The 27010-nt window shown below is 38.4% G+C and overlaps 2 long non-coding RNA genes and 2 other non-coding genes across 5 annotated transcripts; all 4 read left to right on the forward strand.

The window, feature by feature from the left end:
• Window positions 1-3778: 3778 nt before the first annotated feature.
• LOC118992099 (small nucleolar RNA SNORD107) lies at window positions 3779-3851 on the forward strand. The gene has a single exon (XR_005067548.1). It is a non-coding gene; the product is annotated as a small nucleolar RNA SNORD107 (small nucleolar RNA).
• A 2348-nt stretch (window positions 3852-6199) lies between these two features.
• On the forward strand, window positions 6200-6266 carry LOC118992095 (small nucleolar RNA SNORD64). Its single transcript, XR_005067544.1, has one exon. It is a non-coding gene; the product is annotated as a small nucleolar RNA SNORD64 (small nucleolar RNA).
• A 6526-nt stretch (window positions 6267-12792) lies between these two features.
• LOC118992057 (uncharacterized) lies at window positions 12793-27010 on the forward strand. 2 transcript variants are annotated; one of them, XR_005067534.1, is made up of 5 exons: window positions 12793-18502; window positions 18923-19034; window positions 19478-19752; window positions 20382-21198; window positions 26998-27010. It is a non-coding gene; the product is annotated as an uncharacterized LOC118992057 (long non-coding RNA). The 2 variants fall into 2 exon arrangements; XR_005067533.1 differs by lacking the exon at window positions 26998-27010 and having other exon boundaries at window positions 20382-21621.
• LOC118992058 (uncharacterized) lies at window positions 21810-26987 on the forward strand. Its single transcript, XR_005067535.1, has 4 exons — window positions 21810-22117; window positions 25149-25262; window positions 25864-25903; window positions 26613-26987. It is a non-coding gene; the product is annotated as an uncharacterized LOC118992058 (long non-coding RNA).

Genomic DNA, 27010 nt, shown 5'->3' on the forward strand with positions numbered 1-27010 from the left:
GATAACCATCTTCTCCTGCTCGTGGTAAGTGACCCTGTGCACTAGGACACTGACGGCAGAGTTTGGGGGGTTGGGAGATGGGAGCTCATATTTGAGAGAAGTTGTATTACTTATATCCTAAAATAGAGCTGACACTCCGAAGTTCGAATTATGATTGTATCAACTAGATCATTAGTGACACATTGGAAGGGTTCAGAAGGAATTTTACAGGAATAGATAGCATCTTCTAGTTAGTTAGAAATAAACAGGAATGTCCAAATACATAGGTCCAGTTCGAATTGGTAATGCAACAGTGAAATTACTTGTAAAAGGGCACACATAGCTTTTGCTGTGAAGTTTTCAACGAGGGAATGAGGGGGCCCTTACTGATTGTAGGAAGTAGTTTATAAACACAACAGTATGCTATTTACTCTTCATGATAACTTAAGAGGAATTCTCATCCTTGGGTTTTCTTCCTCCAGCACAGGTGTGTATGTCAGTGATATTTTCCATCCTTTAAATCATGGCTTTTGAAGTAAATGTCTCCCGAGGACAGTGGACATTCAAAATGACAAGTTTCTGTTGATAGTCACTATCAGGTAAGTATCATAAAGAATCCAAGCCTTCTTTGGTTTAGGAGGCATGAAAAAAATGACACTGATGATACATATGACAGGTTATGCTTATATGAACTGTGGACAATGCATAAATAGCCCTGTTTTCTGTGCACTCAGCTCTCTGGACACCTCTGAATAATGTGTGCTCATTTTTGGAAGGGAAACATTCCTCCTTGCATAGATCTGCAGGCATGCGTGGCCCTTAGATTTTTGGCCTGACTGGTGCATTGTATTTGGAGATCACCCGTCCTCTAACGCAGGCTTAGCTGTGGGATTGTGTGTGCATTGCCAGGTCATCTCAACAAAGTGACTCAATCTTCTTGCTGGTGGAGGGTCTTCAGTTTTTAAAATAACATCTAATATGGCACGCACTAAGGGAGGTATGCCTGTATTTCTTTAATAAAAGGTCACTTCTTGCACATTAATGGGAGTGATAAGAACTCTGGGTTCTGGAAGGTGCTTACTTTGAATGGCTGTCTTGATGGGTGAAATTCTACTTAGACCATTCTTTAAATTTGTGAGGGTATCGCATGTGGAACACGGTAAAAGGCACTTGACATAGCTGTTTCTGTAGAAGCCTTTGGCTCTTTCATTGCCAATTGCTAGATCTAAGCCTCTGCAGCTCTCCAGTGGTGGCATTCCAACACAGCACTCAATGCTGGGAGGCTCTGATTGTCATGCATTCAAAAGAGAGAGTGCATTTTTTTTTATCCTCACCTGAGCATATGTTTACTGATATTTACAGAGAGGAAAGGGGAGAGAAAAAGAGAAACACTGATGTGAGAGATACTCATCAGTTGCCTCCACACACACCCCGATCAGGGATATCCGCAACCTAGGTGTGTGCGGTGTGTGCCCTGGTTGGAAGTCAAACCCACAACCTTCGGTGCATGGCGAGAACACTCCAATCAACTGAGCTGCCCAGTCAGGGTCATGTTTTAAACACAGTTGGGCAATGGCCTCCCAGTTTCCTGGTCACATTAACTGTAACTTTGTGTTATACACTTGGTATAACTGTGTGTTTTCAGTATGATTTATGTTTATAGAACAGTTTTAGAGAGAACTCTGAAATTTAAACATTAGGCTCCCTTAAACCTTTGTTTTTGAGTTATTGTTGGTATTGTGTTTAATAAACTGGCTTTGTTATAAAAAGCCTAGCAAAAGTGATGTAGTTTCCTGCCTTTTTAACAATTTAAAAATTATTTTGGGAGGGCAAGGCAAGGCAAGGCTAGAGGGCAATATCAGTGGATGGTGCCTCATATGCGTATGCCTTCTACTGGGACCCTGACCAGGCCAGCAACCCTTGGGTTTGCAGGCCGGCACTCAGTCCACTGAGCCTCGCCAGCCAGGGCAGTTTCCTGCATTTATAATCTCATTGGTTCTTACTTGTATAATTATTCCCAATTTTGGAAGTCCTGTAATTTTTTTCTAGTCTCCTAGATACGTAATTGATAAATAACAATAGTAATTTTTAGAAGTCCATACATACAATTGATGTATGTATATATTGTGAAAAGTTTAACAATAAGATTAGTGTACTGATCAGCTTACATAGTTTCCTTTTTTGGGTGGTGGGAACATTAATTCACAAGGTACTGTCAGAACAAATGTCAGGTAGAGCTGACCTTGAGCACCATGAGCAGGAGCTGTGCAGACCCACTTTGTGTGTGCACTGTTTTCAGTAAACACAGTCAGCCCTCTGGATCCACGGGGGTTCACATCTGCAGACAACTCACATCTGCAGCCTCATATTGAAAGCAGTACTTGCTCTGCAGTTGGGAGTTTTCAGATGTGGAGGCCAGTTGGATGCATTGGATGCTGTTGCCCATGGGAGAATTGGCAACCAGTTTCTTGTGGATGCCCAGGGGTGATTGTAGGTAAGTTTTGGGGGAGTCGGTTAATTATGGCTTTCAACTCTTGCAAGGGAGTCAAGACGCTAAGCTTCATATGGTTGAAGGGTCAACTATATATAGCTCAACCGTAACTATTATAACCATGCTGTCTGTTCGATCCCTCAAACCTATTTTAATAATCAAAGTGTGCACCCTTTGGCCAACATTTCTCCACTGCTCCCACTGCCGGGAACCACCATTTCGTGCTGCTTCTGAGTTCAGCTTTCAGATTGCACACATAAAAGGTCAGAAGTCTTAGATGTTTGCAAACGGAGCTAAATAATGTTTTGTTTCTTATAGGTCTTGTGTAGTAGAATAGTACAAGTTATTTAGGAAATTGTGTTAATAGTAACACTTGCCTAGAATTACAGTAATCTTGTTTCAAAGGTCAGAAAAAAACATTGTGTTGATTGTTTTTTAACAAGGTACCATTTTTTTTATTTTTAGAGATTTTATTTATCTTTAGAGGAGAAGAGGAGAGAAGTATCAATGTATGGTTGTCTATTGCGAGTCCCCTGCTGGGACCTGGCCTGCAACCCAGGCATGTGCCCTGACTGGGAATCAACCACAATAGTGTGGTTCGCAGGCCCACACTCAGTCCACTGAGCTACACCAGCCAGGGCTGTGTTGATTTTAATTAAAACCCATTGATTTCAATAAGTAGTTTGTTATAATTGCTAGTATATCATGAAATATTCAGGTACATATTAGCTAATTGATAATTCTTTGCCAGATTCTGTCTTAATTTGAACTTTACTTCCCATGGACCTGGCCATATATAACTAATACTCAACCTTAGCCAGCACAGCTCAGTTGGTTGGAGTGTCATCTTCTCAACCAGAAAGGTTATTTGTTCAATTCTCCGTCAGGGCACATGCCTGGGTTGAATGTTTAGACCACGGTTGCGACGCATGTGAGAGTGGATCGATCTCACATGGATGTCGCTATCCATTCTTCTCTTTTCTACTCTAAAAAACCATGAGTATGTCATTAGGTTAGGATAAAAGGAAGTTAAACGATCCCCATGCTTGAATTGTAAAGCACGCTGTCATGGCTGATTGGTATTACAACTTTTTCAGTCTTACACAGTGCCTCTTTGTCCTCATAGTTGATGACTGAAAAGCAGCAGGAGTTTGAGCCCTGAATTTTCTGACATTTCGGTATGGATCCTACCTAGTACTGTTGCATCAAGGCTGACAACCATGTTAACTGCATTTAGGACAGAAACGCAAACCACTCCAGGTAAAGTAATCTTATAAAGAAAGGTGTGTGTGACAGAGGCCTTGGCTAGATTTATGATGAGAAAGGACCTTGTCTGAACATAGTGATTTCAAATTGTGAGCTTTAAAGTGTCACTGAAATCAGTCAACGTGCCTCACTAGACTTTTTAAAGAACATTATTCAACAGAATATGGTTTCAAATGTTAAAACTTCGCATACTCTACATGGCAGGTGTAGATACTAGTACCCATGCCAGTTCCTCCAAACACCGTTTTAAAAAATTTAAAGACACTTTGAGCTAATTCTTTTTTCTTCTGTATATATTTTATGGTGTTGAGAGCAACAAAGGAATCTCATCCTTGGATCCTGGGAGACAGATCTGTAGTGGGACCCAAGCCAGGACACGTGGAAAGGAGGCCTCTACCAGCTCTTGGATCCAACACCAAGTGCCACAGTTGTAGGTGTTAGGTGTCTGATGTCCAGGTAGGAGCGGATCTCAAAGGGTGGAAATGCAAGGAGTGCAGAAAACGCCTCCACATGGACTCCGACGCTGTGTTTGAGGACCATTTATTTTGTGTTTTTGCTTCTCTTCAGTTGTCTATCCCCTAGAACAGCGATTTTCAACTGTTGTGCCTAAAGAATTTTTAAAACACGCAGAACTTGACTACTTAGTCAGGGGCATTGACCTTTTTTTCTTAGATTGTCCAATTGCAAAACTGAAAACATCCAACACAATAATTCACTGTCTCATGTGAATGGATCAAAATAACACCTTTTTTTGTCAGAGTGGCCAGAATACATATTTTTGGTTTGCATTAGAATTTCAGTAATTAGTTGGTGTGCCCTAAGATTTCAACAGTTGAGGATCGCTGTGCTAGGTCACTGTGTATAGGGCAATGACATAGCAAATGTTTAAGAAATGTACTTTGTCTCATAGCATTTATGTTTCGGCTGAATTTATGGAAATATTACTAATTTATTCAGTGTTACAGTATAACTCTTTAAGAACTTTCCAGTCTTGCCTTATAGTGGAATACTTGTGGTTATAATCTAGGCCTATCTGATTTTCAGCTCCATACTCCTACCCAAGAAAGGAGTCAGCCATAGATGTTCCTAGACAGTACATTTGTAGGGGATCCATCTTAGCCATTATAAGTCAAAAAGTAGAAATCAGAAATAACTGTGAGGTCACAGGGGTGAGAGGGGCTTTAGTGAAAAGAGCAGTATTTGAAATGTAGCCCAAAGGATGTCAGCTCTGGATGTGAGTGTCGGTAAATGGTTTCAGCAAGTGCATCTCTGCCAGAAGTGCGCAGGCAGCCTGTGTAGGGGACATCTGTGGCTTTGTTTGCTTTCTCAAACAGTAGATGAAGAAAAACCCTAAGTTACTCCTTTCTTTTACTCAGAGATGTGCTGGGGGTCCCTGGTGTCCTGGGGACAGGGCCACAACTGGCTCCTTGTATGGCAGCCGTGTCTTTGCAATTCTGGAATCCATGTGGCTAACACAACATGCCCTCACCTGTGATTGAGGAATGGTTAGCAGGGGAAGGCTTGGCTGGGTGAATTCTTTCCTTTTATGGGCAGGGTTAATCTTAACAATGTAGTGAGGTGGCCAAGCTGCAAGAACGCCTTTGCTAGCTCAACTGGATGTTTTAGGTTGCAGATGACATCGTACTAGATTTTTAGTGGAAGAGAATAACAAAATTACCTAGATGGGGTAGAATTCATTAGGTTGTCTGTTCCCATATTATCTAAAACATACTTGTACAGCACTGTACAGAGGTCCTCTGACATGATCACTTGTCCTGTGGTGGTAAAAAGGTGTGATTCCTGGTAAGAATACTTTTCAGTCTGTTAGGAAACATGTCAGGAAAAGTAGTTTGTGTGCTGTTCTTTCAATGATAAAATTGGACAGTATTACCATAGTGCTTTGGTGTCTTATATCAAAGGTGTTAGACCATAGCTTAGACTGCCTTCACAGTCCTCGCAAATGCAGTGTTTGCAGACAGGTCATTGGACTTGGCTTCACCTTCATTTTATCTGACTGTTCTCATTGATTCTTCATACTGATTTTTCCCATGTTGAGGTGTTTTGATTGATGTTTTCAATGTAGTTTAGGTTCTGAAATTGGATTAGAAAACAGAAATTTTCAATACTGTTACTTTTTGGTGTTACATCCATCTGTTGTCATATGCATATTCCAGTTTTCAAGTGGTTAGGCCATTTGCTTGGGAAGTGGAATCTAAGGTATTACATTTTGTTTTAAGACTCCAAAGATCTCAGTGTTGCTCTGTCAGGTTGCTGGGTATTCATTTCATTGTGTTAGTTTCCCCCCAGATTTTCACCTAAATTCTGTGTCAGTTGAATGATATCCCTTCCAGAGATGATTGATCCTCCTTCTCCTGAGCCGGGGCCTTTGCATTAGTACAGCCGCACAGTCTGCAGGTAGTAGTGTTTTGACTGAGGTGTGCTCCTGTTGGGAAGACCTTGGCTCGACTTATGATGAGCTGTGTTTTCTGAGCATGCCCGCGTGAAGCTCAATCTGAGTACTCTGAAGTCCTGCCCAAGTGTCCGTCAAAGGACGTGGGACACACCTGTTCTAACACATACTCGCAGGCTGTGATTTTCAAAGGTTTCCCCCATCAATCAGTATTGGGCACGGAGAATGGAGTTGCAGATTTTCCCAGTGAAGTCAAGGAAGGTGGGTTCTGATCCACTGCTCTGGTTTCTTTTTTTGTATATAGTATCTTTAATACTTGTGACTTTGGTGCAGCCCACCTTTGTCTTTTTCGTTGTGCATTTCAAGTGATAACTTCAAGAGAGGATGGACTTGGGAGATACTGTGGCTTTTAATTTCATACACCATGATTCAGCTTCGGACTTGTACCAGAATTGATGAGACCATGTCCCCAACCCAGGAGGGCCTCCAGTTACCTCATGAGTGAGAAAGTGCCAGTTTGTTGTCAAGACATTGCTTTGTTGGCTATTAAGATGACGCTTTAAAAATATATATACTCTTTAATTTTTTTTTTTTTTTTAGTGAGTTGCCACCTCTGTCTTGGCAGGACACAGTAGAAGAGTTAGAATTTTGGGCTCTGATGGAAGGGTATATAATTTGATGGATCTGAGCCTTAGAGCAAGGAAGGGTTTTGCCTTTTGGGAATTGGGTCTGTACTCCCACATCATTCGCCACTATCTGTCTTTCTTTGCTGGAGTAATGGATCTTGTATTATCTGAGATTGACATTCTTTGATTAGGTGTTTATGCTTTGCTTATTGTAGCCATTGTGAGGGGGTTAAATAATAATTAAACAGGTGTTTAGAAAACCTGTATAAAATGTTACCTTGGACAGTTGAATGTATTAAGACCTTACCCTTAAATAGTCACCTTAATTTGTTAGTGTGTGTGTGTGTGTGTGTGTGTGTGTGTGTGTGTGTGTGAGTACCTAAGTGTAAATATAGTGTGGGTGTGTATGCTGTGATGAGTGAACAGCTTTTAGTGAAAAGCTGTTGGGGTTCCAATGAATTACATTCTTTCTAGAGTAAGTTAGTGTTTTCACAGTTCTTTACCTTATTTAGTCCCTGTTTCCCTGCCAGAAATGTTTTGTATACTTACTACCTCAGAGATTTGTTTGATTTCCCTTAATGTTGCTGATTCTGAGCAGCAGGAATAGGCTGAAGGAATGAGAGCAGGAAGTCACCTTTTACTACCTGAAAAGGAGCTGAGAGGAAAGGACTGAATTAGGGGTCTGTTGAGGTGTGCAGTGTTGTCTTAGAGTCATTCGACCTTGGCTGTTTGGTACAACCTAGAGTGGTCACTTTGTGATGGGAGAAAGGACACTGGTAGCTGCTGGGTGGGCCCCATGCAGATAACCATTCATGGGGGCAGGCAGGTGACTTAAAGGAAGTCCTTTCACATGTGAATACCTGGAAGATGGTCAGCTTTTCGTTTCATAGAGGAGGGAGGGCTAACTTGATCAAACTCGTTGTTCTTGAACCTGATGGCAGCAGGTCCAACGCAGCTAGTGGTGATGATAACGGAAGGACTGCGTTGGCACTGGGATGGTGAATGCAGTGGTGGGAGAAGAGAAGATAGGAAGGAAACAGATGGCTTTAAAGGGATTTTTTTGACATCTTTGTGTTGCCCCAGTGCGAGGGGTGACATATCCCTTGATTGCTTACTTTGTGGAGGTTAGGACTCGAGACACCATTCACCCATCCAAGTCTGGTTAAATTCAGCACACCTGCCTCCCACCAGCGTTGTCCTTTGAGGCTCTGTGTCCTTTCCTGAGATCACTGCATAGGCATCCTGGGGTCTTCTGTGGGTGGATGGCCTGCTCCTGCTGTGGTTGTTGGATGGTCCTGTGGTTTACAAGTGTAGGCAGCTGAGAGGAAGTCAAACTTTTCTCCAACTCCAGTGCACGTAAGAGTCACCTGGCGGGTTGTTCAGTTTTCAGTTTCCTGGGTCTGAGAAATTGATATGCTCTTGGTTGAGGCACATAGAGAACATCTGGGTTTTCATTTTCTGAAAGTGCTGTTGTGTGAACACTAAATTATATGCCTGTGGGTAAGAGGTTCATTACAGGATGTTTAAAAATGAACAAAACCAGGCAATTTTGAAAGAAAATTGGTTGTTTTACAAAGTGATTGGAAAATGCTGTATTTTTTTTCTTGTAGTACAACAAACTGGGAATGAATGACAGTAGCCACTGGAATCATATGCATGGGTGGGCACACTTTCAGAATTAGGACAATCTGAATCCTTATATTTTATCAGAACAAATTGCCAATATTCATTTATATGATGTATCTTCATTGAGGAAGTGAGGTCATTTTTTATAATTTTTCTCGTAACTACTACCCAAATTTTCACCTGGTTCAATTTTTATAAAAATGACCAATACACAGAAATTTCCAAAAAATCAGATTTTTTAAGCACTTTAAAAAATACATGTGATCTCACTAGTGTGCTGATTTCCTAGACATGGCAATTTCTGCCTATTGCTGAGACTTTAGGGATGGTTTTGTATCTAGTTGGTGTTGGTTCTTAACCATGCATAACTTCAATTACTTTGCATTTAGGCATGTGTTTGTTTCATCCATCCATTTCTGGATCATTTTACCTGGGCCATAAACTGGCAACACCAATGAACTTTTCTGGGTGATACTCTTCACTGGGGAAATTTCAAAATGTATGTTGTAGCTTGGCTGTAAATACCCTGCTAACTATATTTTATATTGAAATTGAGTACTGTTTTGTAAATACGCTTCTCTGTGGGAGTGGTGTTAACAATGGACAGTCTGCTTTACTTATAAACTTTGAAAGTCAGCCTCTTCAGTCGGGGTTTCTCCTCACTTGGAAGTGCTGACGAATGTACATACAAGTCAGTCACCCTCCATGAGACAGCACATGAAGAAGGAGCCCAGACATAAAAGAGAGAGACTTTTTCTGTGGCTTGGACTGAAAGGAAAATGGAGTTTAAAAAATTCAGACTTAGAAGGAACTCTTGAAACTAGGAGACTTCTTTTCTGAGGGATTGACTGAATAAAATGAGAAATCATGGAGGATTTTAAAACATTGTAACTCATGACGGAACTCTAATTTGAGATGGAGACCTCTCTATGGTTTGGACTGAATAAAAGAAATCATGGAGGATTTTTTAAAAATGAGACTTCCGAAGGGACCCAAATCTGAAATAAGGAGACTTCTTTTATGTGGCCAGGACTGAAGACAAGTAGAAATCACAGGATTGTTAAAAAACTGCTTTATAATTTCTGTGAGAACAAGTGATTGTAATGATACTGGTTTTCTTACTTTTATAGGATGGCAGGAAATGTGTGTCATATTTTCCTAATACTTTTTTGCATCATGTGTAACTCTGGTGAGCGTGACTGGATGCCACAGGTTTGACCTTCAGATGGACAGGGTGTTTTCTCTGCTGAGTAAATTACAGTCTTAAGTGATGTCAGAGTAATGATTGAAAAATCCATCCCTCAAATTACTCAAATCATGGTGAAGATGGTTTCATAAAAGCCCTCAATTACTGAATAATACCTTTGTCTGAGATTGGAAAAATGGATACAAGAAGGCATAGGCTGACTTTTCTGATATTCTGATAAGACTAATGGTTCATCATTGGCCTTGATGTCATTATTACTCTTCTCTCTCCAAGGACTGAGTGGGAATCTAGTGTGGATTTGATGGATAATGAATAATTTTGCTATAGTGGTAGATTGTTAGAAGTTATTGCTAGAATCCATTTATAAATGAACAAAAGGTATAAGAGATGAGACTTACACAGTCAAGGCAAAATTTGGCATTCAGGTTAGACCTTTATTTTTCATATTCTTTATAAAAGTTTGAGTCAAGAAACAGGGCATTTCATTGTGCCGCTGGGTGCAGAGAATTGGGTGATACTATCTTAAATTCAATTTGCTTATTCCATTAGTTACAATGGTATTTCCACCACAGTGCCAAATTTCAGTTCGGGGCTTTGGTGGAAAGAGGTGCCCCTTAAGGTTCTCTACTTTATTATATGCATCCATCTGTTCAGTCTAGCTCACTGGAGAATAAAACTTAACATGTCTTAAGAAAACAAGCATGTTTTCATTTTAAGCAATCTCATGTAAATCTGGGTAAAAGAGTACTTGGCCACATAAAAAGTGAAAATGCATCTGTCATCATACAGGTTGGTAAAATACTACATAGGTTATTTTTCCTTGCTTTTTGTAATGTACATAAGCAACTTCTACAACTCTTTGGGAAAGAAAAGACTGAACAATTTTTGTAATGACAAAATCATGTCCACATAACATGTAAGATATCTCAATGTCTCCTACAAACATTTCAAAATCATTGTATGATATATTTGAGTATGACTTTTATAGAAATGTAAAAAGGACATGCCAGCTAGGAGGTGAGGTGGTGGTTGTCGGTGGACATAGATGGAGCCTGGACATAGATGGAACCTAAGGAAGATGGACAGGGGTTTGATCCCCAAACCTCAAGTGTTGATTGCATGGAGGATGCTGTTCAGACTCTATTGGGTGGAGCTACCTTCCTAGTTGAGAGTTTGGACATCTTTAAACTGCATTCAAATTTCCAACCAGTCGCCTTACTTCTGTCTCCAGATTCTCTATTTCATGTGCCCAGAGAAGTGTTTGGGACAGATGAAGAACCACATCATGTTTCAACAGTGTTAGAAATAAGCAATAATCAGAGAAGAGAACAAAGATTATGTAAACCTGGTAATGTTTAGAGCATCTTTTGCCACTCTCAACGGGAGATGTTCTGCTCACCGTCTCTGTGAACATTAGGATTCTTCAAATCTGTGATTCTCCCATTCACTGTTATCTTCTAGTCTGTAAGAATCTACTGAAGTGTGTACAGCAAGAAACCAGTGTGACCGCAACCCAGGACGATGTACAGATTCTCTGAAAAGCTCTTTTCCATGAACATAAGATGAGCAGGAGATCACAGCCCGAGAGACTGTACCTGCATTGGTAACCGATTCTTTGTCAAGGTCTGGAGTAGGCCGAACTGTTGTGTCCCGAACTGTTTGGACACCTGTGGGATTCTCAACCACAGGCTGCCTTAACGGGGTCTTTGGCCAGATCAAGAGCAACTCCCTGCCTCTGATCTGTATCTGTGCCTGGCCCAACAGCATTAGGACAGCCTTTCTCGTTGTGTGTTGCTCCCCAAAAGGCGAGTGTGCGAACGGCGAGGATTGAACTGAAATTCATTTCAAGCAAACAAAACTTGTAGTGTTGGGCTTTTACAGACAGTATCAAGTAGCCATAAGCCAACCATGCAGGAATCTTGGGGAAAAAAGGAAAAGGACAGCACATCTGAGTTGATCTAGAAGCTTTACCAGCTACAAAAACAAAGACAAGATAAATGTAGATTTATACTGTTTTGACCTTCATCCTGCCTTTCAAATGTTTACATTTCATTGGACATCTTTGGATTTGGATAAAAAGGATTTTTTTTTGGTCATGGAGTTATCAACTCAGCTTCATAAGGTTTACCATGAAAAGCCATGCATTTGGGACTTGCCTATGCATGTGTGATACAGTTTTTTTTAACTCTTAAGCATTTTTCACACGGCCCAAAATCTAATCCCACTGATTACTTCATTGGACACAAAGCTTGTGTGTGGGTGATGGTATTAAAATGTAAATATAAAACTGCATAATGAATGTATATGAACTGTTCACTGATGTTAGGAGACGAAGAGAATGAAGTTCAACATGTGATGGTTTCATTTCATTGTGTTTTATTTTGTTTACTTAAAACGTTCTTGGAATATAATACTCAAGCACAGAGGCCTACATTTATAAACAATTATGTTATTTTAGATAACGTTTTAAATGGTGGTCGTGATATTAGAGCTGGTTTCCTAGGAAGTTTATAATAACATGTATTTTAGACAAGAATTCTGAGGACGTTTGTAAAGATTTACACAATTCTGTATTGTGTGCTCAGGGATATCATAAAAGGAATGGAGTGCTTAAAATGTTAATCAGGAAAAAAGTAAGGCACTAGTATTTTGTGCATACTGAGAATACTGTGCATGAAAAAACCAAATACAATTGTTTTCTGATTTTTCCTGATACAATTAAGAAAGAGTTTGGTAAAATATATAGCAGAAATATTTTAATATGTGATTATAAAAAAAGAACTGTCAGAATACCTCTGAATGATGTGCATTTAAAATCATTTGACTAGGTTATTGCTGTGGGATGTTTGGGAAAGGGGGTTTTCCATATACAGCTGTCACGTGGACATGGTATTCAGGCTGCTCTGTGGGGATGTAGATGTTACTGTGTCAGTGGTGTCTGTTAAAACGAGTGTGGTGTGAGGGATCGGTCCCTCTATGCTTGATAACAGGTGCAGAGCTCTGTACCTTTGTGATGACTCTCCAAGTGCTGTTACACCATCTTAATCAAGCATGGAGGTGGCTTACACTCGGGTGTTACTCCAAGCTCAGATGTTGGGAACCCACATAAGTTGTATAAGTGTTCTAGTGTTAAATAGGTAGGCTTTCAACATTAATTTATTTCTGCTACATACTGCTATATATTTTGTTATAGACAGTGTTATGAATGTTAAATAATTTTGTTTTGATAAGCAATTTTCTACATGTGTATATATTTCTGTAAATGTACTATAAATATGTATCAGCTTACTAGGATAGAATCGTTTTTGTTTGCCAAAGATGTTAGATATAGACTCTCTTGTATGTTTTTTGTATCATTAGTCTCTGTCTTCAAGTTGCGGTAAAGGCAATGGGTAGGCACTGCTTTATGACACAACTCACAACCCTGGAAGTGTGGCAGCTGTAGGTTTGCCATTGTTCATGGTTTTCCAAGTACATACCGATAGAACACAGTTGTTGGCAGAGCTGAGAGACATCTACAGGTGATAAAGCAGCCTCCATTAGAAGAGGTTTCATTGCCAATGCAACTTAACTTTTAGTGATACTAGTTTTTCTTGTCTTTAAGTACTTTTTTCTAGTTGTATAGGTGTTTTATATGTTTTTCGGGGACATTAGCAATGGTATATATCAAACCCAAGTTCATTAAATGTGGGCTGACAAAAGAATGTTTTTGTATTATATGTATATAGTAGACATAGTATTATGTTTTTAAAGCATAGGAGCTACGATATTTGCATGTTTTATAGGTATATTTATTATACATACAATGCAAACTTTCCCTAGTGGTTGTCATATTATTTCTGAATAAATAATTGGGCAGCTGAAGGGGTATTTTTTAGATCACTGTATATAAAAATTAGAATGTGTAAGTTTTTGCTTTAAACTTTTTGTCTTTCAAATATAAGGATTGTTTACATATTCATATGTGTGTACATTTATACACATATGCATGTACATATATGTATATGAGTGTATAGAACTGCTCATTAAAAGTCAGGATAGAGACTTACTGGAAGATACTGTGAGGCTGCTAGCTAATTACATAGTGGACAAATGTTTTGTTTTACAACATCTGCATAGGATTTGTTAATAGACATGTATTTTGTGACTGCCAGGCTAATCAGATGAAAAACCTGTTTTGCGAGTTGAATTGCTATACTATGTCTATTTGAGATGTATTTGGTTAAAGGTGATTGTATTATTTCTTTGTTTTGTATATAGAGGCTGAATGTTTCCTAAAACAGTTTGTAACATAGAACTTCTACCAGTTTTAGAAGTGTGTGTTCACTGAACCGTTGAATGTAGAGGCACCATTTGGTCTATGGAGTGTGCTTCATGAGTTAGGCTTGCTTTTGAGGATTTGTAAGTTTTTGTTCTTACATATTTTTTCTTAGACATTCTTTGATAGAGTGTAGAAATCCTTGCCATTTGTATTTTAAGCTGTGTAAATATGTATACATTTTCTTCCCATCTAATTTTTGAATGTTAACTGTTTAGACCGAGCAGGGAAGTCTTTGACTGCTGTATGTATAGTAGACAAGCTTCTCAGAGCATGGGGACTTCCTAGGTGTATAAGAGTGCCCTCTCTCCACGCGTACTAGGCGCGCGCGCACACACACACGCACACACACAGAGAGTAAATATTCTGATGTTGAATATTATGAAGGGATGACTGATCTGATCAGATCTTTGTTTCTATATGACATAATTTTGTAGATATGCAAAATTTTCTGTCATTGTAAAATAGGGTTCATCTCAAATTGGAGCACATATGCTGGTTTTACCTGGTGACATGGCGCACCAATCTGGTCTGCAGTGATCTTCAGACTGCCCTGTATATTCATCTTTAAAACACTTGTTCATCTGCTAGTACAGTTGCAATAATCGGAAGCTTTAAATAGAGTTTTTATCTGCATTTGAGTGGATTAATGGTTATGGACAAGGGTAGTGGATGTTTTCTGATCTCTAACATACGGTTCTTTTTCCGTGATACCTACTTTCTCGCACATGCATATCTTACAGTCATGGCATGTTAAAATCTAAGATTGAAATACAATTGCAAATTATTTTTAAAATGATCTAGGTGGCTCTTTTGATTTGTTAAAACACCTCTGTTTATCACAATAATTGCTTTAGGGCAATTGGGCTTTGTAGGATCTTGATGAGACAGCATGCTAGAGGTAGAAATTTTGCCCAGGTCATCTTTCCCCTTTGTGCAACCTTCATTGGGTTGCTGGGATTATTACAGACAAATTACTTAAAAACTGCTATGTAGTGAGGAGATAGAGTAATCATTGAAAGTATTTTTAACTAAATTTATTACGGTGACTGGTTAGGAACATAATACATTATTTCAAGTGTGCATTTCCACGATGTATCATCTGAATATTGCTGTGCGCCCATCACCCAAAGGCAGATCATCCTCTGTTATCATATGTTGGGTCTCCTTGACCCTTGCCTAACCCCCAACAACCCCTTGCCTACAACAAGAATGAACCTCGAGAATATCATGCTAATAAGCAAAGTAAGTTGCCAGAAAAAGTTGAGAACTGTGTGATTTCAGTCATGTGGGATACAAAGCATTGAAAGTATTTTTACCTCATGTTTTTATTTAGAAGAAAAATTAGATAGGAATCATTAAATTGATTTTATATAAATTGTCCATTTTATATAAAAATACCTCTATTTCAGGGACATGTGTGGTAGTTACATTTTCTTTTCCCAGATACTCTGAGGTTCATGGCAGAATTTGATTTAACTTTTACAGATTCTCTAAAATACATGATTCTGTGTTCTTTGTTACATAGCAATAACCAAGACAACTTTGTAAATAATGGACAAGTGAAATATCTGGATGTACTGAGAGTCTCATAAAGTATAATCCTGTAAATATTTTACTGTAAATTTGTTACTACCATTTTTTAAAAATACCATGGCAATCAAATTAATAATTGAGATAGAGGCTCTTGGAGCTTTGAAAAATTTACATAGTAATTTGGTTAAGAGGAGAAATTGACAAGGAAGTGCATTTGCCCCATTCTCAAAGAAGAGTTTGACATTTTGACTAATATGAATTGTTAATTTTAGAAAATACCATGAGGATATATTCAGTGTTTTGGGATGTACCAAGCTTCCTGATAATGTTTCTCTTAATAATATTTTTATTAATACTTTTGAAAAGCAGTTTTAAATTCACAGCAATATTGAGGGGAAGGCAAAAGACTTCCCTTCCCCACACACATGCATAACCCTCCTTGCCATCAACCCGAAATTCGGGAATGATGCCTATTGTTAACACCCCCACCAGAGGGGCACATTTGTGACAGTTGACAAACCTACATTGAAACATCATAATCACCCAAAGTCCATCGTTTACATTAAAGGTTCAGTCTTGGTGTTGTACATTCCATGAGGTTATAACATACATCCATTATTACGGATATAGAGAGTATTTTCATTGCCCTAAAAGTCCTTTGTACTCTGCCTATTCAACCTTCTGTGTGCTTTTGTCTTTATTTTAATATTCAAGATATTAATGACTCATCAAGTGGATTTTATACTACCTCTTGGAACTATACACAGTTCTGTATGTGTTCCTTTGGCTGCATGACAATATTCAAGACAATTTGTAAATAACAGGCAGATACACATGTTTTACTTTTTAACATCTAGTCTTTCCACATTTATAAAGTTTCTCCAGGTATACTTAATGTAAATAATTCATTGTAAAACTTTATGGTGATTTGTTGGAAATGGATTGACCTCTAAGTGGCTAGAATGGTGGGTTTCTAGAGCTTGTACATATCTGTGACCTGTTAGGGGAAGGAAAGGTAAGAGGGAGTGTACCTTCACTTCTGACTTCTCACTGTACAGAAAAGTTTACATTAAGCCATTGTTCAGTGCTTGTATCATTACATGTTAAAAAGGGTTACATCATAATTGTGTATTTGTATTGCTAATAGGGCATTATGTATTTTAATCATAGGAAATGTTTTTATTAGAACTTCTGTTCCTCTCTTTGGATTATACAATTTTGTATTCAGGCTGCATGACCTCATTCAAGACAACTTTGTAAATAACAGGTATATAATATCAATTTAAACATCTAGTTTTTCTAGATGCTGGGAGTTTCGCAAAATTTTGTAAATACTTCATGGCAAATTATAGTTGGCTTTTGTAATATTTCAGCAATGTGACAGATAGTTGGTAACAATCTGCCTCCTAGGGTCGTGTAAACATTCTGATGTTTGTTGAGGGAGATTTTGGTGAGAGGGGTTTACAGATCAGCTCTTTCTCTTCTGATAGGTTCTGATTTATAAGAGAAGATTAGATTGTGCACCTGTAACAGAAAATACACCTGGGACATACTTTAATCTTTAGTAGGAAGAAAAAGACTTCAGAAGGGAATTGTCATTTGGTCATGTTCAGATGCATGCAGTGATACATTCAGAGATGGAAGATAGTCACATTGCTGGAATAATTGTTATTTTGCTATGGTAGATAAATCTCTGCAAATTTACATATCCACATAGTCATGTAGTAATTTTATGTACTCATGTGCATTTTACGTATGCACATACATATGTAAAATTAGTTTTAGTGTAGGAATATAGATATGATAATGTTTCTTTTCACATTTGTTACTTTACTGGTTTTTATTTTAATTTCCTGAAAATTATGGAAATGGTATTCTTAGTATTAGACTGCTTCATGTTACATTTAAATACATGTTAATTTCTATATAAGTATAAACAGCTTCATATCTTAATTTTAATCTGTTTTCATATATATACATCTGTGTGAGAATTTCTCTGGTTATGAGTTTTTTAAATTCTTTGAGAGGTTTTAAAGGTTTCTGGTGAATTGGTATATTTGAATGTTATGTGACAAATGCCAAAAATGTTGTCAGTTGCCTATGATGCAAATTGAAAGTACGAAACATTGTTAAGAAAGGTGATCCTATCCAGTATTGATCAAAATATATACATAATATCTTTTTGGACATCAGTTTGGCAGTGACAATCAAAATTGAATGTGTAAAATTTCAGAAGTGATGTAAGTTACTGCTGTGACTTTATCCCAACTCCCAGATTTACAAAGAAGAGAGTAAGTTACAGATCAAGTGTAACATTGGCCACTGAAGTACACATCACTGAAAGATTGTAATAATGGTATCTTATGTGTCATAAGTATAGCTTAAACACTTGATAAAACATTAAGTGGAAATGTTTAAGTTGACACTTAAATGGTCATTTTTGAACAAAGATTGAGTAATTGTGTGTTTACAGAGGTATGACCAGATGCCTCTAGTTATGCTCACTGGGGAATGAGATTGTCCTGTTAAGATTAAAGAGTTAAGTAATGATTGTTCATCATCATTGTGACTGTAATGGTGATAGTTTTGGCATTCTTTCTGAAGTTTCTGTACATGTACTAGTTACATAGTGAGGCATTGTTTAATCCATATATATGTATATTGCTACACGACAATCTACAAGGACTGAAAGAGAAAGTTGTCTGGAGGATTATGGCAAAATTTCAATGCATGGAGAAATGGGCAAAGGAGGATTGCTTGTGCTTGATGCATTTAAAATTTCAAAGGCATTTCAAACGGAACATTTAAAGAATAAGGAATTTTAACAATACAACCAACTTGTGCCTGTCTTCAATTTTGCCTATAAACACTGTGGGAATATTGGGCAATTGTGTCCTGCTTTGTATTCCCGTTGGCCATTATGAGTGGTTTTTGAGTGATCAAGAAGAACACGTGACTGAGACAAGAACAGCAGCGAGCTGTACAGTGTAATAAAGAGAGTCGATCACCCAAGGAGAAAAGAAGGGAGAGGAGAGTGTTGGAGGTATGTGCCAAGCACTGCAATTTGGGTGGACAAACAAAGTGGGCGGTTACCACAGTCATTTTCTCTGAGGGGTTAGTTTTTATGAGGTATGGCCATATTTATCATTAGTGGTCCGTTTCTTAGGGCATGCTGGGAACTACTCTTAATTAATGTGAGAGTATTTGGAGAAGAGATTGTTCTGTCCTTCACTGTACTTGATTGTGTGAAAAGGATTTCACGTTGGGCTTTATGGGTTTAGATTACTTGGGATTAGCACAAAGACATTTTGGTATTCTCTACATTTGTGCTGGAGGTACTACAAAAAGGTAAAAGAGTAAAGTGAATGATAATTCATTATATCCATTCTCCATGTAAATTTACCCAGAGTTTGTTCCCTGGTATCTCACTTGTATCTAACTTTGGCTATACTGTACTTCTCAGGTGAACATGATGAGAGATCAACATATTTGCAGATAATGTGTGGACCGCTAACAACAGGAACATCTGTCTTTCTGTGGAGTTCATTTATGCTTAAATTTTAACTGAACCACAGGTAAGAAGGTTCTGGAGCACGAAGTACTGTTTTAGAATGAGGTGCAGCTACACTCAGGAAAGGGAAAACTTGTCTTTCTGTGGTTCTTGGGCACTTGGATTTTTATTGATACCTGAGAATTAGTGAGTAAATTAATTATGAAAGAGGGTAATATTACTAAAGAAAATATATGCAGACTATATGCGGAATGTAGGAGAAATTTCTTTCTTCAATTAATTTCTAATTCATGACTAAACCTGGCCACATAGCTAGCATTCTGAAAGAAAAGAATTGTAGTTTGTTTGGCAGTGTGATAAAAGGAGGGGGATGTCAAGAGAAGGAAAAAAGGTTGCTGGTACTGCCAAGTGGTCATGTCCTGGCTGACCTCAGTGAGTTACCTGCTGCTTCAGTTGTCTCCTCAGAATGATGTATACTGTACCGTACAACATTCTTTTTTCCTGTAGGAGCTGATAGTTCCAAGAAGCTACACTTTTTGCTGTCCTGTCCTTGTTAACTAATCCCAAGAGCTGGCACCGCCGTTTTCTGCAGAGCAATCGTGACTGCAGTGCGCTTCACGCTCGTACCTACCCTGCCGTGGACAGGACCAAGGGTGGCCGGCTGGCTGGCTGCCCGCCCCTCTGATGCAGGGAGGTCCCTTAAGGAGGCAGTAGTTGGTATTCTGCTCTCTTCAAGCTTAATGGATTTTGGTGGCAGCTGGTGGGTTTTGAGATACGTTCAGGTTAGTTACTGCTGAGTAACAGATAATCTTGAAATTTAGTAGCCTACAACATTGTTGTGTTATTTCCGCTGATTGCATACCTGAGTACTTCAGGTAGTACTGGGGGGTGTGTGGGAACAACTGGGAAGAGTTGGTGGTAGAGAGGGCTTCAGTCTAGAGCTGGGCCTCGCCCATGGGAGGCATGGGTTGCAGAGGATCGGGGGGTTGCACAGGCACAGCTGAGGCCTCCTAGGAGAGAGCCCCCACAGCTAGATGACCAGGGGGAGCATCATGGACCAGAGTGCTGAAGGACCGCACAGCATGCCTGTGGCAGTGGCATGGTTTCTGACCTAGCTTCAGAAGTCAAACAGTGTTACTTCTGTGCTCTGTGGCCAGCCCACATTCTGGCAGAGATGCCATCCTCTGGATGCCGTGTCATTAGAATTTTCTGGCTCTATTGTTTAGGTTCATTTCGTTCTTAACTTGGACCGGTTATGGGACCATTTTTCCTTGGAACCATGGCTCTTTCATCTAAGTTTGGCCCAGATGTTACTTATTTATAATAGAACAGTTACTGCATTGCCTACTACTGATGATCTGATGAGGTGTGAGTCTGACCTGTTCTCATTTTCCCAATTGTGTCTGCGCAGGAGATGATTGACCAGGAGCCCATGCCCTTGATTCTGCCACCATCTTTGAAACCAAAAGACAGCCTTCATCATGTGTTGCAGATGCCACTAATGTGCGTGGCCATGGACACTTCCTACAGATTAGAAACACGGAACTGAGAAAGGTCGTGTGGGAAAGTGCCCTGATGGGTGTCGTGGAGAGACTTGTAAGCAGGCATGTTGGCTGTTTCCATGGTTGCTGTTGGACTGAGAGTCCCAGGAGATGGAGCAAGGGAGCCATTTCTCCCAGGAGGCCTTGGGACAAGCTGTGGCAGGGCTCCACCGGAGTTCCTGTGGGCACTGAGGGCATGTGTCTGACTCCACGCACCGCAGGGTGGATTTGAAACGTAGTCACTAGAAGTCATCCTGTGATTTTTAGAGGACATATAGATAGTTACTAAGTATATAATCAGTAGTTTCCCTTCAAGTGCCTTTGTTTTCCTTTTTTCCCCTTTAGTACCCAGTATAGAATGCCCCTTTTTTAATTTTTCAATTATATTAGACATTCATTACTATTTTATATTACTAGATTTAGGTGTCCAGCATAGTCATTAGACAGTCATGTACTTCAAAGTGTTCCACCCCATATTTCAGATATCCACCTGCCCCATACACAGTTCTTACTCTGTCACTGATTCTGTTCCCTACGCTGTCATCATCAGTGGGGTGTTGTGCACAACCTCTTGGGTTGTGTTGATGAACAAACGGAGTCAGGTAGTGTTTTGGGGCCCAGATACTGACTACATGTTTCCTGTGCAGTAAACACGCAGTTGTATTAACTCATTTTAAATTTGTTCCAGTTGGTTGAAATAATTTTAATTGATCAGAAATGCTGGGGGCTAATGATGTCCCAAATCGATACTTTCAGTCAAACAGTAGCATACCCCTAATTGTAGAGGGTCCTCATCAATCTGTCGGTGTGCATGAGAGTTAGACTGTAGAGCACAGCATTTACAGTGTGGTGCCTCAGAGAAGTCTTTTCCATCATTGTTAAGCACACTCATCATGGTCTTAATTCTTAATTGCCATTTGAATTACATCATTTTCTTTTTTACAGTTACCGTGGATGATTGGTGTCTTTGTAACTGGTTTCTTAAAAGCTCATTTATGACTAAAATGTTAACCATATCTCATGCATTGCAAATGTAATATCATGTTTTTTGGTTTTTTACTGTGCTGTTTTATTTTTTGGTTGTAAGCAAGTTGTGTATCAAAATATAATCATTCTGTATTATGCCTTTTGTGTTCGTGTTTTTCTTTAAAAACATGTTTACATTATTGTACACTATTGTCTCTATTGCCTTCTATTTTCCTGAGTTATTTTGTCATTTTATTTCTTTTTCTGTGAACCACTGCAGCGGTTTGGTATGCATTACATACACAAAATCCTCACCCTTACCCACACAGTTAACCACTTCCCTTAAAACCTCTATCACATAGGAATCCCCGTGTTGAGTCGGCTGACTTTCTGTGTTTCTTCAATTAATGCTTCAAAATAACTGATGCTTGTTAGTCTGACCCAGTCCATTGAGTTCTGTCTCATTTCTCTTTTTCAGAACATTTCCTGTCTATAATCAAACTTTTTCCTCTCAATTGCTGGTTAAAATTTTGCAAGTTGGAAAATAAATGCAGTTTTATTGCATTTGCATCAAATTTAATAGATTAATTAGGAGACAGTAAACCTCTGTAGAAGTGTGAGCCATCTTATACAACAACAGGTATGTTTCTACTTTTTAATCAAATTTGTATGTTGTGATACTGCTACCATAGCTTTTGTTCTTTACTTTCAGGCATTTTACAGTTGCATTGATGGGGATACACATCTAATTTATTTTCATATTGGAATATAAAAGCCCATTTTGTATCTTTCTGACATTTCAACAACACATATTTCTCAAATAAATGGCAGCAAAAAGTTCATTAATATATTAATCTTGATAGTTTAATGTTTGGCCATTACAGTTTATTTTAAGAAGCTATTCTTTCACTGGATTTTTAGCCAAGTTTCTTAACAGGTTTAATGTAATTTTTAAGAACTGAATAATACTGCATTTTATGCCTGGGCCAAATTTACCTGTTGATGAGCACTTCGTCTTGATGAATTTTGCAGCTGTGTGGCTGTCCACGTTGTGAGAAGTGCTGTGGCAGACATGGGTGGATCACTGTTTGAGTCCCTGGGCAGACTCAGAACAGAAAAATTGCTAGGAGTCGTAGTTCTGTGTTTGAGTTTTTAATTTTTAACTTGAATTTTTTTACCTAAATTTTTGGTTAAGAAAATTATATATTAATGAAGCATTTTTTACTATGAAAATATTCCTATACATAAAAAAATACCAGTATTTTGCAATGTACTACAAATTACAAGTCACCATTGTATCTTAATTGTAAGTTGGTGTACGTATCAGATTTTTATATTCTTATTTGTTGGCGAGAACTTTTTAATGTTTTTTACAGTAAATATTAATGAAAATGTTTCCTGGTCGCCAAAATAACAGTTGGGACCACTCGGATGCTGAGTTTGTACCGTACACTCGCATCCAGACCGTGTTAGTGTCTGCTGTCGCTCCCACCCAGAAATCTGTCCATCTCTTACAGTGCACAGTTTTTCCTGCTTGTTATATTAGATATTTTTTACATATTTGATTTTTTAAATAATTTCATTTGTAGCTTAATGTTCATGTATATTTTATTGTTGGTTTTCACTGACTGAGTGCTCTGGTGTATTGAGTGTATTTTGGTAAGCCCCTGTGGTCCCGGTGATTCTCACCTTGAGGTTTCACCTCTGTGTTCTCTCACATACATAAACATTTATAAACTACATTAATACCTTTATAAACTATGCAGATAGGGTAAATTGACATGAACTGTAACAAAAGTAATTCCTATGTTGGAAATATGTGTTAGGGGTGTTTGGTAAGATAATCTCTTTCCAATGTATAGAGTTCTGTAGCTGCTACCATGTGTGAGCTAGAAAGTATATAGACATGAATATTGTAGTTTTCCTGGTTTCAGTATTGATATACTGACGTTGATTTTATCGCATGTTGAATGTTTTAATGTGATTTCAATTTTTCACGAGCCCATACTCATGGGGTTTCTTAAAAATACCCCAAATAGCACCTGATGAATGTACTACCAGTTTTTACATGGCTCATGCAAGAAAGAGCAACCAAGACCTAGTTTTCTGTTGCATTTTTCTCCATCATATACACCATTAAATGTAAAGATCTGGGGACACTAGTCTTTTTCAAGCACAATCATTCAGCCTACTGAAAAATACAAAAGAACAAAACAATAATTTCATAGTGTATCACAACATTGTTACATGTTTTAAAAGTTATGTTCAAATCAGAGATAATTAGCAAGTGAAGATGCATTCTTTTCCATCTAGTTTAGTTTATGGCTTGGACTGCAGGTGGTCTTGGTTTTTATTTTTACTTTTTGGCTTATTTGGAGGAGATCAGGGTATGTTATCCTGTGACAGTTATATTATTATCCTTTGGATATGGTAGATAGCATCTGTGTGATAGTGTTTAATCATCCATTTTCTGTAGTAGTTTTCCATTCCTTATTAAGATCAGTTTTATTTAGTAAATTATAGGCAATTTCCAGTTGTATCAATTTATTGCAAGATTATGGTATCAATCACATTTGAATGCTTCAGTTTTAAGTCATTCAGCTGAACATGGATAGCTTTTCCATATATCTTGTCATCTTTTCAGTACTTGTATATTTTTTGCTCCAAGAGATTAATAAAAATGAGTCCTTAATTATGAACTTTATAAAATACTGATTTGTAATTCAAAAGGGTATATAAATGGTTCTGTCTCATGAGTTACAGAATAATGTATATGATTTCTAAGTCTCCACATGTGATTAATATAAATTCATATAACAGTCGAAAGAGAACTGCAGAGAAACTTGAACTAAAGTGGCTGATGTTATTTTTATGCACTTTGTTATATAGCTTCAAAAGTATCCTATTAGTACTTTATTGCTCAGTTTCCTCATCAGTAAAGTGAGGCCAAAATATCCTTTTGTGTTAGGGTTCTTAACTAGTAAGTGCCTTATCATTCAGCTGAAAGGCCTGGCCTGGCTCATCACATGGGCTTTTCCATTTTTGCAGTAATACTGGTGGTAACTCCAGCAATACTGTTAGCCAGACACTCCGATGGGATGTTTAGTTACATAGAACAGAAATTCAAGAGGAGTGGTCTATGCATTCCAAATGCTTAACGACACATAACTAGACATGTTTGTGGCACGTTAGTACCTAGTAATGTAATTAAAAATTTATGAAAGGAAAGTCCAGTGAAGTTAATCTGCAATTATTGTCGGTTAGGGTGAGGAAGGAGCAGTCTTAAGGGAATCAATTTAATATGCAGTCAATATAAAATGAACTTATCAATTACCACATTGGCAATTCCAGGTGTTTGAAACAAAAAAGTGTAGAATCTGATGCTGGGGATGTAAAACGTGATGACAGAAAAGTCATATATAAAATGGTTTTATCATCATGACTTACTGGCCTCATTTCTGAAGTCTGGTGGCAACTAAAACCATACGGGGCCAAAAACAGTTGTACTGTAGAACCAACTCCAGTGGCCTCACAAAAACAGTTTTCCCTAGTAATAATCATGGTATACTTTTAATAATTTGGGATTTCTAGGGGTTTGATCAAAAGGAATTTTACGTTGTGATTTATGTTGGTTGTGCATATATATCACAATTTCTCCATATTTTTCACAGTTTTAACTGAGGTGGTACCAGGTTAAGAAGTGAGACCTCTTAGATGCTGAAATTCCCGTATCCACATTCTAGTCTCGTTTGTCATTTCTGTGGAGTTTTTCTTCAAAAGTGCTGGTAAGAAAAACCAGTATCACTGGTGCGCCCTTTCTTTTTGCCTACTTTTATGTGCAATCCAGTTTTGTTGTAATATTTCCAAATTTAAAACCAGATAAGAATTCCATAAAACATTGTCAAATTATAGAGGAATGGCCAGTGATACACCATAGAAGATATAAAAAGGCTTAGTTTTTCATACAGTGTTCATAAATAAGTTTTGGTGGACTACACATTGCTTTCATTATAGAATGTGATGTTACCTATGCAGATTATATATAATCTCTACATTAAATTTTAAGTTCATTTAAAGATGAAATGTTTTGGAGTGAATCCATTAATGGTGGATGGGTAAAGGGGGGAGACAGGAGTCAGGCAGGTGGGAGAAGGATAAAAAGGGTATAGGGCTTATTATAAAAGGACAGGAACCACGTCGATTAGGAAGTAGAATTCTATGTGTCTAATGACAATGTTGAGTTTTATTTCCAAATGCATGAGTTAGGGTATTGCTAATAATGCACAGACAGTGGAAGTTGGTTCTGAACACCCTTTCATTGGATGTCAATGAATGAAGGTAGTTCACATATTTTCAAGTGTTCCTTTTTTTTCTCTTTGTCTCAAGCATTTTCCATAAGCAAGGACCAAAGAGATTGTGACTGCAGGTAAGAGCATGAAGGCTGATACTGATTTTCAGACACCCCCTTGGCTGTATTGATGATGGATTAGATTCTTGTCTGAGTTACTTAACGCTGTGTTTGTTTCCATTAAACCTGTTGTGTGGTCTGTGTGATTATTTTGAGGTTACAGTTTAACCCAGGAGTTCAGTTGTCTCTTGGTAGTCACAGAGACTTAAGAAAATCACAAGTCAAAGTACAAGTTTTTTTAGAGTTACTGACATTAGAGATTTCACAAGGAGCTTCCAGGAGGGCAAGGAGTCGAGATAAGAGCTACATGGATAATGTCCTAATGGGATTTGGTTTTGTTGGTCAGACTACTATGAAATAGGTGTATGATTTGCAGAGCATGTTATTAAATTTGCTCTCTATTAATACATCCTTCTAGTATCATTTTCCATCCTGATCTAAAATAAAAATTATGAATTCAGTGACACCGAAGATGTCAGCTTAAAGAATGCATTTGTTGGTTGAATGACATGAAAGAGAACAGTAGTGGAAGATGGGTACTCTCAGGACAGGAGAGGGGCGGAAGCAGGAAGAGGATGGTCTCATTGGTTTGGGGCAGCAAGCTAACCTAGGTTTTGTAGCTTGAGGATTCTTAGTGTCAGGACCCTGGGAGTCATGTTGCATAGAGTGGCAGGGAAGTCCCTGACTTGTATCTTCACCCACAGCATCTCCCTCTGTCCTCTCCCAGGTCATGAATGTGGACAAACAGCATCCTTGACACCTGCTGAAGTGGCTCCATCCACAGCGTCACCCTGATGCTGTCATGTTCCCTGCATTGGGAAGCCGGCTGTGTCTTTGTTTCTCAGGAATAGGACTGACCTGCTGTTTGGCAAGTAATTGCCTGGAATGTTGTTAAGGACTTCTCTTGTGCTCTGAACGTATCATATGATTTTGCCTATTTTATTTATCCCCATTGCATTTTTAAAGTCCATGTCTTAATTCACTGGTGCAAGTAAGATACCGGTGTGTGTTAAATGTAATCACGCAGCATGAGGATACCTTGGTCACACCCAACCTGACTTTCTCACGAGCCAAGTGTCTACCATGGACAATTAGGGTACCATTTTTAAGAGACTATTCATTGAA

This window comes from Sturnira hondurensis, unplaced genomic scaffold (assembly GCF_014824575.4).
Source record: "Sturnira hondurensis isolate 20B ecotype Veracruz unplaced genomic scaffold, ASM1482457v3 Scaffold0007865, whole genome shotgun sequence".
Lineage (NCBI taxonomy): Eukaryota > Metazoa > Chordata > Mammalia > Chiroptera > Phyllostomidae > Sturnira > Sturnira hondurensis.